Raw genomic sequence first — 19,429 nt, forward strand, 5'->3', positions numbered from 1 at the left:
GTCACATATATGTAATTAGAATTAGAAGATAACGCGTTATTTGTAATATCGTTGTCACTATAGTTATTTTACTTTAGTAATAGTGCTACTTTTTCCTATTTGTAATTATAATAGTAATATAGTTACATATTTTCAATAATGGTAATGGTAACGAATTTACTTTTACCTTTTTGTATCATTATGTTCAAGATTTATAGTTTTGACTTGAAACTGATATGTACCGGTGTGATACTTTATATTCCTTACTTTGCAGTTTCTCATAGTGCGATGCTTAATCACAGAGATGAGTTTAAGATCTTTAAAGATATTTAACTTGTGTCATTCAATATATTGTTTATTATTTAAAAGTATATCATTACTATTACTGTAAGAGATTATTTTTAACTACATTAATTTTAATATACGAAATACAACACGAAATACATATAACTATATGTAACATATATATATATATATATATATATATTGCTTAAAAATATATTATTATAAAATAATATAATTATAAAAAAATATAAAAATATATATAAGAATATGTATAAAATTATATATATATATATATACATATATCTATATATATAATTTTACATATTCTTATATATATTTCTATATTTTTTATAATTATATTATTTTATAATAATATATTTTTAAGCAATAAATAGGATATAAAGATTGACGTGTATCAAAAATTTCTAGCAATCGCAAAACAATGATCGTAGAATCAAATATGAAAAGGCATCTATTATTAAAGTAACGAATAGGAAAAATAATTGTGTATCGTCAATTCTTGAATACTAATGGCCTAGTTTACACCAATCACTTGATACGCGTATCAAGTATTATATTCGTACTAAATTGATTTAGTATGACGTAAACGATAGTGTATTAAATTGATACGATACGTATCATCAAGGCGTATCAAAATAGTACATGTATTCAGCATATTCGTAGTGCTGTAAACACTTGCGTATCAAGTAATAGGCGATTTGGGTTTTCTCAGATTTTCTTTAAAGTATAGACGAGTTTTTTAATTCATCAATTAATAAATCGCATTATGCGTAAATGCAACTTTATAAAAGCAGCATTTGCGTATCTCTCTCACTATAGCCAGAAGACAACAGGTTTAGCCAAAAGAGTTAGTAGGTTAGTAGGAAGATACATTATTTGATGTACTTTATTCGAATCTTATTTGTTCTATTTGTTCGCTCTATTTACTTCATGTCACTCGGTGACATGAAGTAAACATACTAGATTTAATGCTTAATGCGTACCATTTTGATTCGCGTATTAAAATTTGCGTACGGTATAAACTAGGTCAATATGTATCAATTTTAAATTCAAAACTTGAATAGTATTGTTTTACATGTATAAACATTTTCAAAAACACGTCTCTGTCGGCACATCGGTTTCTCTTGAAAATTAATAAAAAGAATTTGATTTAATAAAAAAATTTAATAAAAAATTTTGATTTAACGAATTTACATTTATGTGCCTAGATTTATGTGATCTCTGTAGTTTCTTGTATTTTAAAAATGAATTTAATCCTGAAATAATTATATCATTATTTTAAAATACAAAATCGAAACCGTAAAGAAAAAAGTATATATTTCGTTATCTTTATAAAAATATTAAAATTTCTTTATATACATTAAATAAATAATTGTATTGAATAGCACTTGAAAATATTCTTTTTCAAATCTTTTTTTATTGTTTCTATTAATATTCTAACAAAAACATTTCAAATGTAACTTTTTTACGTTTTTTAACTAGATCTTGTCTTAACAAATCTATAAATTAAAAAAGTAACGGGACAAATTGTACGAATGGAGCTATGAAGAAATATTTCGTGGATGATCGAATAAGCGTAGACAAGATAAGGCGAAAATGGCGTCTTTTCCTCTTTTCGATAAACCTACTTCTGAACTCCTAATAAAAACTACAGCAAGCCGCCATAAAATAACGGGCCTCCTTCGACAAAGAAACAACGTGTATTGCCAGTGGCAGTATTCTGGCTGTTCGGTGGAACACCGAAGAACGTGCACGCGGTCTCTACGACGAGGGTAAGAGATTTCTTCCCCGATGGGGATCGGGTACGGGTAAGTCGGGACGGAGGGAACAAGAGCGAAGCCCGAGAATAAAGAGTGCGCGGATTAAGAATGCTTCCTCGGAGACGAGTTATAGTCGCTTCCTTCCCGTAGTTGGAATTAATCGGCCATTCCGGAGGCGATGCATTAACAGAGACAGAGGGCGCGCTACCTTTCTCCGCCCGACCCTCGTCGCCGCCACCCCTTCGGGAGTCGAATGACTCCTTTTATTCCAGGCTCATTCACTTCGATACCCGCGATCGTTGACAATAAAACTTCCATCCTGGCGTACGGGTGCTTCGATTGTCGAAGAGGTTTGCTGAATCGTTATTTATTCATCGACACGCTCGGCTTGTAACGCTTGCTATGTATATACCGGTACCCAGGGATTAAATCTAAATTCACATGGACGCCATCGACGTCTCAACTAGCAAAATTGAAGTTTCGAAAGACTGCGCTCTGGTTCCATATCGGGCAACGTAATCGATAAGCCATATTTCTGTTTGAGCGAGAAGTCATATTTCTATTTGTACTTGACGTTAATTTATAGTACTACTCATACAATTATTACAAATTTTTAAATTACATCTATAATAAATTTCTAAAGTAACTATATGTATTATTCGAATACATGGCATTGTACGAATGCAAATTAATAAAAATAAAATGTTGATGTTTTGATAAAGCATGGAGCAATGCAGTCCATCATTCGATTAATTCGCAGTGAATCACATTTAATACGTCGATATTCAAAAAGATTTATACTTATTTTCTAGAACTTTACTACTTAACTCTTCTACTTAATATACGTTCTCATTACACATGATCAAAAAATATTAAAAAAAGTAAAAAAAATATCTTTGCTCAGTCTTTCTTATGTGTGTAAGAGAGTTTCCTCTAGGATTAATATAACAAAAATATAAAAGCGCAGGGCGCATTCGCTCGTTAAGACTCGCTAAGGGAGGGCGGGTTGTTAGAGGATGCCGAGGCTTGCGATACAAAATTTTGATACGTGCTGTGCATTCTGCCTCTATCTCATACGCCCTCATTGCGCCGACGAAATCGCGTAAACGTGTGCTGTCTGTAGGCGGTTAGCGTAGAGAGCGCAGTTGGTAGTTGGAGGCTACGGGAGGAACGGCGGGAAGAGGGGGCGGATCGCATGCAAATATACCGAGGAAACCTCGAAACTTAGCGCTGGCTAATTACAATCTTGACTTCACCCCTGAGCTTCATAACGGATAACGGTGCCCGCCGTGCCTGCCTTACCAACTTTTTGGCTTATTGTCCTTACGTACTGGCCACTAGGGATATCTAATCCACTCGCACCTCCCTGAGTACACACCCGGCGAAGGCCCCGCGATCCTAAACCAGCGACTTTTGTTCGGTAGCTACTTTCCGCCTCGTGTATAATTCCTAATTCGCACGACGAATACCTCTCTCTTTCTCTCTCCCTTCCTCTCTCGCCAATCCCACTTCGGCAACGAAAGAAGCGAAATTTGTACTAGATTCTCGACTGATTTTAAAATTCACCGCTGTCTTCCACTGCTATATTCCACTTTGGAAGATAACGTGACTTTATGACTTATCTACAAAAATCTCTCGTTTAATATAATCTTACGAATATACATGTAGCTAGAGGAATCACCGTATTAACCGCCGAGTCATTCACAGTCAAGTTTTGATGGGGGGGAAGCTTCAATTTAATCTTCTTTCGATCTTCGGCATGAATATGAAATTTAATATAATACAATCTTATTTGCATTTAGTTGCCTAGAAATTGTCAGATAATTGTTTTTGATACAAATGAATCACGCGCGGTCATTAGTTCGGTTTTCTCGAAAGAAATTCACATTATTTCACGAAAACCAGTGACGCTTTGGTTGAGTCGGATTCGGGACTTTTGCGAAATCCATGGAAGAAGTTTCCATAGTGGCGCTTGCGCGACTTCGAGTAGCTTCTGTCCAAGAGAAGACGAGACAGGAGGCTGACGGGACAGGCGGTCCACTTAAAATCGATACCAGAGTGCAGCCGTCTCCGTGGGGTGCAATTCCCATGCAAATGAATTGCACCAACACTGGCTCTGCGCAGCGAGAGGGATTGATTTTTCCAAAGTCTCGTGGCACTGCGTCGTGAACCCTGTCTGGTAAATAAGACTTCGGTTAGATCAAAAATAGACGTATTTCATGCTACAACGTTGACCGAATCATAAAATAATTAGAAATAATTTTCAATAAACAAAGTTTTGCACATATGGTAAAATCGGAAAATATAACAAACATTATTTTATATCACAAATGCTACACACAAAATAATACTAACAATTATTTTCTCTCTGTCTTTCTCTCCCTTCTCTCTCCAAAAATTATTAACAAATTGAACGCAAAGCACTATTTTTAATCGTTTTATATTGTTTATTATTTTATATTTATGAAAAACTAAAAATTCAATAATTTATTGACTAATGAATATATTTCATTCTGTTAAAATATTAAAAAAAATATTATTTGATTTTGAAGCATATTACGATTTATCTTTTAAAGTTTTTTTCAAATTAGTATAATTCATAAAGAGTGCAAAATTATTAGTTAAATCTATAAAATTAGATACAACCATTTGGAAATGTAAAAATATTTTAGAAAACACGAATGCGGAAAAAGTACAGGAATTAATCACATAAATAATAAATCGTTAGAACAGAGAACGCTGTCCAATTAAGTATCGCTCATTAATATTACTTAGATTCAGAATTTCTAATCGAGATATCGCACTCGATGGATACAAGAAACTTGTCGTCCCGTGTCACTATTTGATCGGTAATATTGATTATATTTACGATGTTTTCCGGGCAATCAATATTCTTGACAGTATGTATAAATATCTTCAAATTTGATTTGTGAAAAGATGGCTATTAATGAGTGGCTGTATCTCACGTATGCAATATTGCATGTGTAAATGTAAAGGTGAATCCGGATTTATTTCAGACATTTAAAATGTCCAATTAAGAATATCATATCATACATATTACGATATAATATTTGTTAATGCGGAATATTTTTTTTAAATTTCATTTTTAAATTCCATTCATAATTGGGTTTGAAAGAAGAGCTTCACGTTTTTTTTAATAAGTAATCGTTCTAGATTTTTGTGTTCTTTTTTTCGAAGTTACGCTGTAACATCCGATAATGATGAAACTCATGAACTCCCTTCTTGCATACTAAAGCTAGTAATACATTATCACTAAAATACATTAGTTACGTAAAATATACCAACCTAGAATTCATTAAATACGAATACGCGAAATACAACACAGAGCAATCTATATGGCGATGTGTATCAACAACGATCATTTAATGGATAAATAGTACAAGGCGTCGGTAATAATTAACCGGCGTATCACGAGGGGCCCGTACGTGTGCATAAGCGCCGTACACGTGGGCGCATGTTTACGCGGATTCGCTGCGCGACCAGGGTCGCTTATGGTGCCCGCCGCGTCGTTTCGCACCTCTCGGCGCACTTGGCGCATCAAGAGGGAAGAGAGGCGGATCGCCATTATTATTCCGAGTGATGATTATACGCGCAACCACGGCTGTACTAATTATCCGGGTCATGATGGATCGCTTCCGTACGGAAGGCATGCACCCGAACAATACTTAGTTATTTCCATTAAGGGTCCGATGCAGAGATCGTAACACTGACGCGTAACAATAATTAATCACTCGCGTATTAGCGGCCAAGGTTCGTTTAAGCCGGGACAAGCGTTTCGAGATTAGGTGAGCGCAACCGACGCCTGCGTCGGAACTGAACTTCCGGCTCTCGACACTTGGCTGCCGCGCGATTACTTTGGCTTTTCAGGGGAAAAAGTGGGAAACCCTCGCGCGGCCGGTGTCTCTTAAATGTGCACGCAAAATGAATATTGTATTATCACGTGGATTAAAGTTGCGCATTAACTACATTGTTGATTTTAATTCATTAAGCGTATTTCATTAATTTTTTAAACAAAACTATTGGTTTCAAATTTCTATGAAATATGTAGATTTATTTAAAATATTAACTTTAAGGAGACACATAGTATATTTTCAAAAATATATAATATAAAAAAATATGATTTAAGAGAGAGAGAGAGAGAGAGAGAGAGGAGGGAAGGAAGAAGGAGCAAAGGAGGGAGAAAAATCATATAATCACTATAAGCGGAGTAAAAAAATAATACATTTTCTATAATTTGCTGTGTCATGTCCGTGTAATGCATAATAAAATTTCTGTGTTTACGGAGAACAATGAAAAATCTATATCCTTTAATCAAGTTTGCTACGCAGGCGCTCTTAAAAAATACACGCGATAGAAAATATGAACATTTCCCAGAATGGTTCGCGAGCGGGACATAATATAATTCCATTATGTAATTTCGCATGTTGTATTATTCCTACCGCATGCACGATGTTAACTGAATGTTCCGTGTCAATGTGTTTACACTGCCCGCGGCTATAGTTACAATGTAAATGCTCTGTCCAGAATGTATACCGTTTCGCGATTCACATTCGAGAACATCTCACTGAGCGAATGCACCCTTCCAACCGAATCACGTTTGCTGTTAATTACTGCATTTATATAGCGAATACGTAATTTATATTATATAGCACGTGTTCGATAAATCTTCAAGTGTTCGGCATCACCTTCTATTATGCTAAAACCATGCTTGCGGCACAAAAAAAGTAAGTGGCTGTCTGATCCTAATAATGAAACGCGCATGGCAATTAACAGACGGAGATAAGATAACGCTGTTGCGAAGCGAAAACTCGAATAAAGGTCTGAACGTATTATCAGTTGCGTTTGCATGGTCTAAATGCATTTAGCCTTTAGCTGCTAGAAATCTTGTACTTGCATTTGCTAATACGATCCACTTAGTTAAGACTGTCGAATAAAAGCAATGTTATTTATGCAAAATGAATTCTATTCCTTCTAAAGAAATTCTATTGAAAGTATAAACTGCACTTAGTCTAAGTACAATACATATATCGCTTGTAAATGCTTTATATATATATATATGTGTGTGTGTGTGTGTGTGTGTGTGTGTGTGTGTGTGTGTGTGTGTGTGTGTGTGTGTGTGTGTGTGTGTGCATACGTGTTTATGTGAATTATAATTTCTACGTTAAAATACATAATCATTATAAAACTAAACTTAATAAAAAATTAGCTTAGATACGCAGTTAATTTTTTTAAAACATTATTAAAAAGGTAAGCCTTTTCTTTAAAATATAAATCATAATTTTTATATAAGCAATTTTCCATTTGTCAACAATATATAAATAGTCTTTGATATTCGTAATTAATGTCAGAATAGAATTAATCAAATTTCTAATTGTTTAATTAATCGGTAATCAATATAAACTAATGCAGAAAAGTTCCTATTGCGACGCATAATTTCTCGCAATCTAAGTTTAATGTCGTAGGAAAATAGAGAAAATGCATTTTCACGTTCACGAGAGAAAATTATGACCACGTTATTGTTATTTCTACCGGTAGCAAGGACCGAGATCAAGACGCATAAATCAGTCACCGTGACATCGTGGAGCAAGACACATGTCGTGCGCTAATGCGAGATAGCTTAGCCAAGTAAACACCGCGAAATTCTAAGAAGAACATAGTTACGTCACTGTAATGTCTTCTCCTATTTGCAAATTATTTCTATCATTCCGGTATCACACCGGTACACGAAAAAGCTGAAACAGCTTTGGGTCTCAAAAGTTGTTTATTAAAAGTTGTATATTGAATCATCGATGAAAAATTCAAGTGCTATTTATATTACAGAAATAATTAGGACAAAAAATTATATATATATATATATTGAAAGTAGCATATTCTAAATATCAAATATTAGATCTATATTAAAATAACTTTGAGAATATATTCACTCAACCAGATAGAATCATCGAGTGCAATTAAAACGATCGGCTCCACGATTAGTTTTTTGGTCAACGTAAGTCCCAGTTATCCCCGAAGCAGCGTAGCCAAAAGAGTTCCGGCTTATAATCATTCGCAGTGAAAAAAGAGGATTCGTATATCTTTCGATCTTCGCGGTTCTCCTAATTTATAGACGGACCAGTTCTCGGATCCATAAATTGAACGGCGGGGCATCGTATGTGTGTGGGATGGGCGAGAAGAGCGAAAGAAAAGAGGAGGGGACAAGAGCGAAATGACGTTTTTACGACAAGCTCGCCTGCGTAAACGAGCGAATCGAACTCCTCCCTCGCCTCCGCTTTGATCTGTCATCCTCGTCGTCGTGCGATGAGACAAGCTCGCCGTCAGCATCAACCGGCCGACGTGCGGGCTCCGTCGGGCCAATTTATGATAATGAATCCGGAGATTTATCGCCGGCTTCTCGCTACGACGAGATATTAAGCGAGCCAGCGCAAAATTAGAATTGGCGCAAGCGAGTCACGTCGCCACTCTCTCGCTCGTCTCCGTGGCGTCGTCGCCTTTGCGACGACGTCTTCGTTACATATTCGCCGAATATTCATCATCAGAAGATTCGCGGGGCCGCGAATTCAGCCCGAATTAGTTTTCTGATACGCGTCAAATATTCGCAAAATACGTCAGAGATTTTCGCGCGTTTCGGAAAAAAAGATATAGATTTAATTTATGACGTAATGGTCAAACAAATATAACATTTTATGAATGTCTTGGCTCATTGATGTTAATATTAAATAAGTTTCCGCACTAAATGAAAGCAGAAAATAAAAAATGTACTAATAAATATATTCTCAAAATGTTATATCGCAGTTCTTCACACTGGTTATATGTGTATCTGAAAGACACGTGAGTCGAATATATATATATATATATATATATATATATGAAAATAATATATAAACGTACTCGAAATGTGTTAATAAAAAAACTTAATCGTTTTTTAACATGTCTGACTAAGTTAATTATTATTAGCTTAAAAAATGTCTTTACGCTTCAGTTTGTACTTCATTCTACATTCTTCTCAAATTACATCGCAATTGATCGCAGAGTTCGCATATTTTTTATGCGTTTCCGTGTACATGCAATAATTGAAACTCCTAATTGAGCGACTGGAATGACCGCACTGGAACCGAGCTGGACGAGTCGTTGAACGTAAATGAAGAAACGGTAAGAAGCGGCGGTGCACGTGCATGTGCGCACGTGCGCGCCGCGTGTGAGTCGCGGCCGAAATTTTCTTGCGCTGCGAGGAAGGAGCAGCGCGACGGCAATGCATTAACCGAACCGTCGTGCCGTGAGTTCGGCTCTACGCTAATGAAACGTAGCAGAAATATCTCGGTCGTTTAATTAGAAGCAATAAACGGAAGGAGTTCAATTGCCTGGTGTATCCGTACAAGCTCACCGTTCCCGAGTCGTTTCACCCATCTACAGCGAATACTACTACTCGACTCCTGCCCGTCGACCTTCCTCGCGATTCACCCTCGTCCTCCTCCATGAGGCGCCTCACACCATTACCATCGTAAGAGACCACCTCGGTACTTCTCCTTTCCTGCCTATACTTTCTGCCTTCTGGCTCACTCCTCCCCCCCCCTCCCCCTTTTCTCTTCTCTTCCGCCTCCACTCGCTCTTTCTCTCTCGTTTCTTCTTCCTCTTTTTTCCTCGACTTTTGAGCGTTCGCACACAGACTTCTCTATAATTCCGATACCAGTTCCAATATTTAATGCTCGGTTTCTTCCTTTACCGCGAAACACCTCGGCGAGGGTGGCTGGTCCCCGGAGGAGAAGGGCGGCCGGCAAAGAGCGCAGAATGAGCCCTAGGCTCCAGCGACGTTCGATAAGTACGCGCTACCGCGATTAAGCTTTCATGAGTAAGCCGGCCGAGATCGTGGAGAGTACCGTTCATCCGATATGCACAGACAACTGTGTGACGAGACTCCGTTACGGGACCCCAAAGACCCGCCACCGCTTCGCTCACTGGGAAGGGAAACGCGGTCTTGCTATGCGTTAGACGACCGCAGAGCCCGAATATCTTGTCGACGCGTCTCACAGACTCGAGCTCTATCGAAGATAAATTATCGCTTGTGGGAATATTATTTCGTCGAGCAACATATTCCTGCGCCACTGATTGCATTTTTATGGATGAACGAGCGATATGGGCTCGTTACGTTAGTAAAATAGAAAATCGACGATCTTTTCGTCGAGATATGTCGCTTTAATGAAAAAAAAAACGATCGATGCATCTTGATTGCATTGCATTGCAATACCATGTCAATACCAATTTGTGGAACTAACGAAAGACTTTGCGTCAATAGTTATTATCAACTGTTCATATAGATTATTCGTCTTTAACGAAACATAGAAACGCAAGATTAAAAGATTTTTAATCTTGCTGTGAACGAAAGTTTAGAAATGATTTATTGACTTTATTATAATTAAATTCAAAAAGATAGATACTCAAGCTTTTGCCCGATCGTATATGCTCCGAATCTCTATTGTCTATGACATATTGATCTACAAATATATGTATTGTATAATTATTTGTATACATCGGCAGTACAGACGTTCTTTCTATTATTTATCTGGTTATTGCAATAAATATTACCACATGTGTGTTAATGGTAAAGGATAAGATAAAACAGAAGATTCAACTTCCTCCTAGTTGAGATAACCTAGTTGAGATTTTTCGCAATAAAAATTTCTTACATTTTTAGTTATGATCAGAATATTATTAGAGGAATTAGACATGTCGTTCGACTGCTATATTTTTCGAATTCGTAAATAAACGGCCTGTAGTTGCAAAATTTAGAAAATTTAGAAATGATTTATTGAATTTATTTAATTAAATTTAAAAAAAGTAGCTCCAGATCTTATCCGATTGTATACGCTACGAATTTCTATTGTCTCTATGACACATCTAGATTTATTTAAAAAATTCTTTTTAAAAGAATGTATATATGTATAAATTATTTTACTGCTCTTTAAAAAAAACTTAGGAACAAAACTCGAAAATATTATTAAAGTAAATTATATACCAATTTATGTTAAAATCAAACGCGATGTTGTTGCGATGGATGGAAACAGTTGGACGGTGGAATATGGTGTCAAAAAGTGAGGGGGATCGTGACGAACGCAGTGCATAATCAAATAACGAAGCAACGTGCGGTTTTATGGCCTGGCCGGAGGTGTATGTGTCGCGCGACGTGTGCGATACGGCGCTTGAAACACATGCGATGTACGAAAATGCGAGTTTAATAAAAGAACGAATGTCACGGTTACACGCGACGGGTTAACGACTGAATTAACACACCCCACACAGTGGATAGAATAAAAAAATCTGGTAGTATAGTTGCGTTGTTCTTTAACGTGGCAAGTGACAGATCTACAGTAGAGAGATGTAGAGAGTAAAGTAGAGGGGACAACTTTAATCTTGAAACTGAAACAAACAGAGCATAAACGTTGTACTCAATTTATAAAATTAATCACAATTAGATTTGCATTATTTCAATAATGTTATCCGATTTGGTATAAAAAAAAAAAATTGAATTTTTACCAAAGTAAAGCGGACAACGTTACTGCTCGCCATTGCTAAATAATACAAACGTATATGCATCCGCAGCTTCTGCAAAATAAAAGCTTCTCTACATTTTTTTAGGATTAATAACAGAGTAGATACTGCACGCAGTCCTCTTTCTCGCGCACGCACATGTGAGAGAGGACCGTTTGCCGGTCGACACGTCCTCTCGCCGTTTTTGTACACGCGGGTCGCTTTTTAGTCTCTGCCGCGAAGGTGGCAGGATGGCATAACGGCGATAGTCTGGCCGGTACATTAGCAGCAGGTTTAATTACAAGACCGAAGTGGTGGTAGCAATAGCGGCGGCAGCTTGGAACGGAGTGCTCGCGAATACTCGTCCCGTCCGGTGCTATATTGATTCCCGAGATTGTCCAGTTGCAAGGGGAAAAGAGCGGAAAAGGTGGTGCTCTCGAGTGTGTGACCTGACAACTGACTGAGAGTTGTCGAGAATTGCGAGAAGGTGCAAGAGCTTGCGCTTGGCTCGCGAGACACGTTCATTGTCTCCTCTCCTCGTGATCATCCTTTCCTTCATGATCATTAATTGCTTCACATTTTGCTGGTATAGACAGTGGCCTCAAATCGGTGCCAAGCGGCGAGTTAAATCGTAGAGAGAAATTAAGAAATTGCCAAGATTATTTCATACGCTTTGCTATAGTTTTTCCACATTTGACAATTTTCTATTCAATAATTTAAATGCAATAAAAACTCTAGAAATTATTCATATTCATATAGATACAAACTGAGCGAACAATAATTTGTAATTATTACTCTCTTTAAAGTTAAAGTGCTATTATTATTATTATTATTAATTAGAAGAGACACATTACACATGGTATGTAAAATTTTTATACGCGAACATATATTATGTCTAGTGCATGTTCAAATTAGCAAGCATCTTAGATTAGATAGCATCTTAGATTAGAATAAATATCAGCGCGGTCTTACAACACTCTCAAAAACTATCTCGTACATACAATGGATACCGGTACCGTCCTTCAACAACCGGTAGCGAGGTAGGTCGACGCATCGCGTATATACTTCGCCGTTCCTTCCATGCGTTATCATTGTCCACGACCGGTTGTCCTTTTCGCGCTCTGCCGATTCCTCCGCGCGCCTTTTTCCCTTCGGCCGAAAAATAAATAATCGTGGCGGCGGCCAATGTAACGGGGAATTTACGAGCGTAGATTCGGAGCAGAAAGACAAGACGCATCCTATGAATAATGGAACGCCGGTGGCTCATTATACGGGTGAAGGGTCAAGGGCAGTTTTATATGTGAAAACATGGACGGCCTGGAGACCGAGTGGTCGGTAGGACCATCGCTCGCTGTTCAGTCCGCGCCGCAAAAGCTCCTCAAGAGCTCTTTCCGCGAAGAGAAAGACACTGGCATCCGTAGTACTCGGCTTGCCCTGTCAGGCTCATAAATATCTACCGATACGCTCGATGCTAATCCGAATACAGATATGTGCCTTCGTTTTGTCCCTTACCGATTAGTATATATAAGCGATGTTAAACAAAAGCCGCGTTCTTGTATCGATTAGATCATTTTTTACATAGGAATGATGAATATTCTTTTTTTCGAAATCAAATCAATTTCAATATATAATCTCAATGATTTGGTGCGGCACGTTTATTGGTAGTCAAAGTTTAAAAAAGTTATAGCAGTAATTTAAACGTAATAAATAAATTATAAGATTTTAATATTCTAATATAAATAACAAACAAAAAAAATTGATCGAAACATTTAAGATTTATTAAAAGAAATTTTTTTAAAATAATGTTTGAGTCTTTTTTAATGCGCTTTGCTCTTATTTATTTTATTCTTTATTTGTTGTTTATATTAGCAATTTGAAATAAAACTTGCACTTTATATTATAGACGTTCTGTGCAAAGTTCCATCTTAATTCTAATAAATATATTAAAAAAGAAAAAGAAAAAACTTTTTTCTAAAATTAAAAAATTAAAAGACTTACGCTTATAATAATTCTAAAATCTGCAAATCTCTAGAAGATAATAAAGATATGAAAAAAAGATAAAGATATGAAAACTGATTAAATAATACAGTTTTCTTTGCGCTATCTAGATTATTTCCCTTATTATCTATCCAAACGTATTTCACCCTCGAGTGTGTCGCAATGAGCATGAAGATCATGGTGTTGCTACGACTTGAGGATTGCGCCATCGATCTCGTAGAGTCATGTCGCGGAATCACCCGAGTTCAGGTTTCGTGGAAAGGTGGCGAGTACTTCCTCTCGCGAGACGATAGAGGGACAGGGAGGGGGGGGGGAACGATAGTAGCAGCACCGTCATGAGCCGGTATAATTAAGGTAGAAGAGATCCGAGCGAGAGGCAAGGGTCTAAGGGTAGCTAGGCAGGAGAAAGAGAGGGTGGGAGGGGGAGAGAGAGAGAGAGAGAGAGAGAGAGAGAGAGAGAGAGAGAAGTGCCCTAGATCACCGGACGTCTAGCAGCGGAGCTGTGAGCGCAGATAAGGACCGCCACGGCGACGGCCAAGATGGACGGTCGACCGGTCTCAGCACTAGTCGGGCTCTCTCCGCTCCGCTACCACGTCGCTACCAAGCGAGCATCTCCTCCGCCTGCCGCCCCCTGGTCTCCAGAAGCTTCCTGGGGATCCTTATTTATACGCCGTCGGCCCAGACTAACGCCCATTGTCCCATTTCACCCCCGAGGTAATCTGCCGGACGCAAATCTAAGGCCCTGATCCTGCGGGCTACCACGAAAATCTATGACGCCTTTAATTTACACGCACACCACACCCCCGTCTCTTGCCGCCACTGCTTTCTCTGCCTCGAGTCGCGACAAGTGGGGCCTTGCTCGGTCTCTTATGTGCGATGTCGAAGACTAACGAAGACACTCTCGAGCATCATCGGGCGAGCTCCGTCCTTGACCGATCGAGCATAATAATCGTTAAGCTCCAGTAAGAGAGGAGAGCTGTTTTAATATGTCATTTTAAAAATTAATGACTGCAATATAATGTATCCTTTGAGTAGACGTAGATGTAATTAAAATATTTTCTAAAAAAGCGATGATTATAATTTCTTATATTTATTACAATTTTTCAAAAACTATTGGTAGCATAAAAATAATAAAAAAAAACAGTAATAAATATTTAAAAGCGCAAAAAATATATATAAATTATGCAGCAAGAAAGAGAGAGAGAGAGAGAAACGAGAGAGAAAGAGAGATATTGAAATAACGTAAATTACATTAAGGACTATTAATTAATATGTAGCACGTGTCGTGTTTGATTACTCAAAATATTTTACAACAACCCTTCATGTCTTTACATCGACCGCAAATATTGAACTTTCCTAAGCACACGAACAGACATGACGATGCGATCCACAGAGACGAGAGTGATGGAAGATGGGGGTGTTGCGAGTGTGCGTGTGGAGGGAGGCGGATTGGGCAATGTTCCTTCCAAAATCGAGGTAGCGCGCCGGGGCGATGGTCTGGGTCAAATATTAACGTCGGGCCCGATAATTGCGAAGTAGATTGTAGGAAGGGCGGGCTTCGCAGCCGCGCGATCGGGCGAACCCGGAGTCCTCGTGCCTGATAGCATCTCGCCCTCTCCATAAATATGTCGCAGTGAGCTTAACCCCCTTGCCTATCTGCGAGGCACGAAGTAGGGGAGGCATTAATGTCAAACCGAGACGCGAGTTATGGCTCCCCCGTCAATTCCCAATGAATTCAACGTTTTCGGCAGGGAATCGATGCGTTCCGACGAGCGGCCGAACAGTCTCGCTCGCCAAATCGCACGCCATTTTTTACAGTTTTCGTCGTTTGCAAAATGCGCGACGCGTTGCCACCCTCTGTTGTCGAATGATCGATTCCATCCTGTGAAAAGCCCGTCGTTTCGTGACAACGGTAGGAATTGTATTAGGTAGATGATACATTTTTATGTTACAAACGGAAAAAATATGACGCTATAACGCTATTTCTAATCATTTCCATAGAATGATATGGATTTTTAAACACGTATTTGGAATGTTATTCATTTTTATATCGAGTGACTGAAGAAAGGGAATAAAAGAAGATACAAAGAGAAATTATTCTAAAACATTGATTTCAAATAATTTTCATTTATTTAATAAATTATTCAGACTTCACACACGCATATATATATATATATATATATATATATATATATACATAGTTATTTTCTTTATTACACACACACACACACATATATATATATATATATATATATATATATATATAAAATCGTAAAATAATTTAAATTATTATATAAAAATTATATAAAATACAACATAAAATTAAAAATAATATCATTAGATAACAGAAAGTTTGAAAATTCAAAATCGAATGTGTGAATAATATTGCATTATATGTGATAATATTGCATGCTGCTCATATCGTTACGTACATTATTGTTAAAATAGACAATACTTGCAAGTAACGATCGGAAATACGAGAGCTTAAATTTTTTTGTTTCTGCACACAAGTTGTCGATGGCGATCATCGATCATCGTGTCGTCGTACCGATGTGGTACTCGAAGACGTATCTTGTGTTTGTGAAACGAGGAAAAGACCGATTGATGTTCGCCGTTCGACAGTGATGGAACGCGACATCGTTTCTTGACACAAGCGAACGCCCAATGATTTGATCGTTATAATTACACATTGATAATATAAAGATACCAAAGTAGATATTATGGTAATTTTGTAATCTTATAAAAATCAAATAATTCTACCACATCCTACATTAAAAAGAATAAACTATTGTCGGGAAGAAATCTTATCACTTAATGTCAACGTTTTATCGCAAGTATTATAACGTTGCAAAGGATGACTGGCTTTCCAAAGTATCTTATCTTCGAGAAAACCTTTTGCGCACCCTTAAAAGATCGTATGGCGTCATAGCTGCAAAAAATGCGTCTTTGGCGATGTCTTGAGTAACGATATGGTTACGATACCGGAGCTTCGATGCCGTCGAGGAGGATCCGGCCTTTTGTGAGCCGATCGATGGTCGAAAGAGAAGCAACTTTGCGGCTTTCATGCAGGATCATGCGAGCCAAGTGCGATTTCGCGGCGACTTCTCGTAGGTGATACAAATAACGCAATCAGTATGCAGGGGGTTCATGCATATTTCAGAGGGGGTTACGACGGTGGCTGCCGCTAAGAAGGGTTTATGACGGGGGTTGATCCGAGGATCCCCATCAAACCGCACGAGTCTGAATATCGAGGCGAGGCCGGGGGCAGAGGCAGACCTCTTAACTCCTGCAAACTCATTACAATAAATCAAGCTTTGTTCTTCGACCGAGCGAGGGCTGGCTAAATTCTGCGGGTGCTAACCCTTCTGCCCGTCCTACCTTCATCCTCGTGTCGTCTGCGCAGCACTCGTCTGTTACTTGACTTTCAGTGTTCGCCACGTTTGTTTCTTGGATTCGTATAATGATTGCATTTATCATGCTTTACAGGGAGCAACGATTATGATAGCATAGCGAAGCAAGATGAACTATTCATCGCTGTTAGTACGAAAAAATTACATATTTATTTCAGAAATATATGTGGCTTATTTGTTTGATTATTAATGATGTCAAAATATTCAAATATTTATATATAGTATGTTCTATTTAATTTATAAATCTGGATCTCGAATAACACACACACACACACACACACACACACACACACACACACACACACACACACACACACACACACCATGTATGTTGTTTATAGTAATATTACCGCTTCTTATTGATGTGAGAGAAATCTTTGCAATATTTTTGTCACTCATAACAAACATTACTTCCAGATTAAATTATTTTTCTTTTAATATATTATTATAATAGATATTATATTATTATAATAGATAGATATAATACTAGCATTGAAACATAAAAAATAATTTCTTATCTAATATATTAAAGAAAAGAATTAATTGCAACCATTTAAGTGTTTTACCAATATTTATGAAAAGTTCATAAAAATGTAATTTTAGTGATTAAAAACATACTTAGCAAATCAACTACTTTAAATTTTTGATTCGGCCATTATGTGATGTTAAACTCTATTTTTTTTTGCTTCAATTCAAATATAAGAAACTTTTATTAGTAAAAAGTATCACAGCATCATATTATATCATATTTATCAGCGTAAAACATTTAATCTGAATATATTTAATCTGAAAAGATACAGTTGAACATACTTAAAACTGTGAGTTTATATACAGAGAGGAGGGAACATCACTGACCTTGTAGTAGGATCGCAACTTGGATTTGTACGAGAGATACAAAGGGATATCAGGCAGATGTTGCATTCTGCGGAGCTCCACGTGCTACAAGCGTCGACATTGACTAATGATGGCGTGGCGAAGGGGGCGAAGGGGGTGCCGGAGGGCCAGACAGCGCGCCCTGGAACAGAAAATTCACCCAAGTTCACGCGACCTGTTGCACCCCCTAGCTCACCGTTTAACCTATAACCTGCCCGCCAAACATGGGTTTAACCTTGCCTTATCGCGTTATCGAAGTACTCGGACTAGCCGTCGCGCCTGCCAGTCGATGTTTACTTTCTTTCTTACAACTCGCGACTTTCATTGCGAATGTCAACCGACTTTCTCTCGTAAAGGATATGCATTGCTTTATTGCCAGTAAAGTTAGACTATCTTGTCATACTCAGATTTCGACTTACTGTAAATACATATATAAAAGTACAAGATTTTTTCTGTATACAACAAAACGTAATTAACGTTTCGATATATTTTTTATACATTTTTATAATATCGCGAATTAAATCTTTTAAAATGCTATATTGCTATATTAATGAAACAGACATTCTCTAGTCAAAAAACTCTAAATGATGAGGTAGACGAATATTATGAAGATCATAGAGTCAGAGATCGTAGATCAGAGATCATAGCGTTTCGTCGTTATATTCGTCATCTTGTGTCATTGTGCAAACATTGTGTTACATGTAATTTTTTCGTCGGATTATTTTCCGATCAACTTATCTTAAGGAAGTGGCAAAAATCTTAAAACTGGCTTCCTCAGTGTACCTTCCATCTAAACCAATTTGCTGCAAACTCGTTCGGCGAGATTCCCCTCTCTTACCGCACCAATGACAGTGCGTGTCGGCACGCGAGAGAGGAGGGACTGAAGCTACAGCCGTGGATGGAGGTGCTAATTACTGCACTTTCCTCGGACCTGTACCCGCTTATTATTCAGACCGAATCAATCTGCGTGCGTGCGTGCGCGCGAGCGCGCGCCACGATCACGAGCGGGGGGGGGGGGCGCGCATCGAGCGAAAAGCAAATTAAATTCGGCGGCCACGTTAACGCGATTACACGAACGGGGCCCCGGCAAAAATATCAATCGCACGTGTAATCCCGCTTAACGAGTGTACCTTTTAATTAATCACCATTTTCAATATTTCACCGTCGCCGTGAGCGAGCGCGCGTATGCGTGCGCGACGTGTACGCGCGAGCGCGTATGATTTAACACCGGCAGCACTGGTATATATGCATTCTCTTCCTGAACGGCGCGAAATATCGCCGCGGCATTATGCGTATATTATCGCGGGCACGCACCTCGTGATTGAATGGCCCGCGCACGCGTGTGTGCGTTGCGCAGGCTGCGTGAACGTGTCGCGGCTGCACGCTGTGACTCTTAAGCCATGCTTATCTGCACAATGAGAATTTCAATTTGTTCCCGATGTAGAATTTATGTGAAAACTTTAACGAGATCTAGTCCGCGCTGCGATACCCTCGTCGATTTCCTTTCTGTTTTTTTTTTTTTCTTTTCTTTTCTTTTCCTCTCCGACGCGATTTATACGT

The 19,429-nt window shown here is 38.1% G+C and overlaps 1 long non-coding RNA gene across 1 annotated transcript in view; it reads right to left on the reverse strand.

Moving 5' to 3' along the window:
- Positions 1-1,734: 1,734 nt before the first annotated feature.
- LOC148935080 (uncharacterized) overlaps positions 1,735-19,429 on the reverse strand; it is a 29,414-nt gene continuing 11,719 nt past the window's right edge. Inside the window, exons 2-3 of the long non-coding RNA XR_016140648.1 lie at positions 17,852-18,011; positions 1,735-4,221 (exon numbers count right to left, since the gene is read on the reverse strand). This is a non-coding gene — a long non-coding RNA (uncharacterized LOC148935080). The remainder of the gene's footprint in view (positions 4,222-17,851; positions 18,012-19,429) is intronic.

The sequence above is a fragment of the Pogonomyrmex barbatus genome, unplaced genomic scaffold (genome assembly GCF_055798465.1).
Source record: "Pogonomyrmex barbatus isolate J1 unplaced genomic scaffold, ASM5579846v1 scaffold6, whole genome shotgun sequence".
NCBI classification, from domain to species: Eukaryota; Metazoa; Arthropoda; class Insecta; order Hymenoptera; family Formicidae; genus Pogonomyrmex; species Pogonomyrmex barbatus.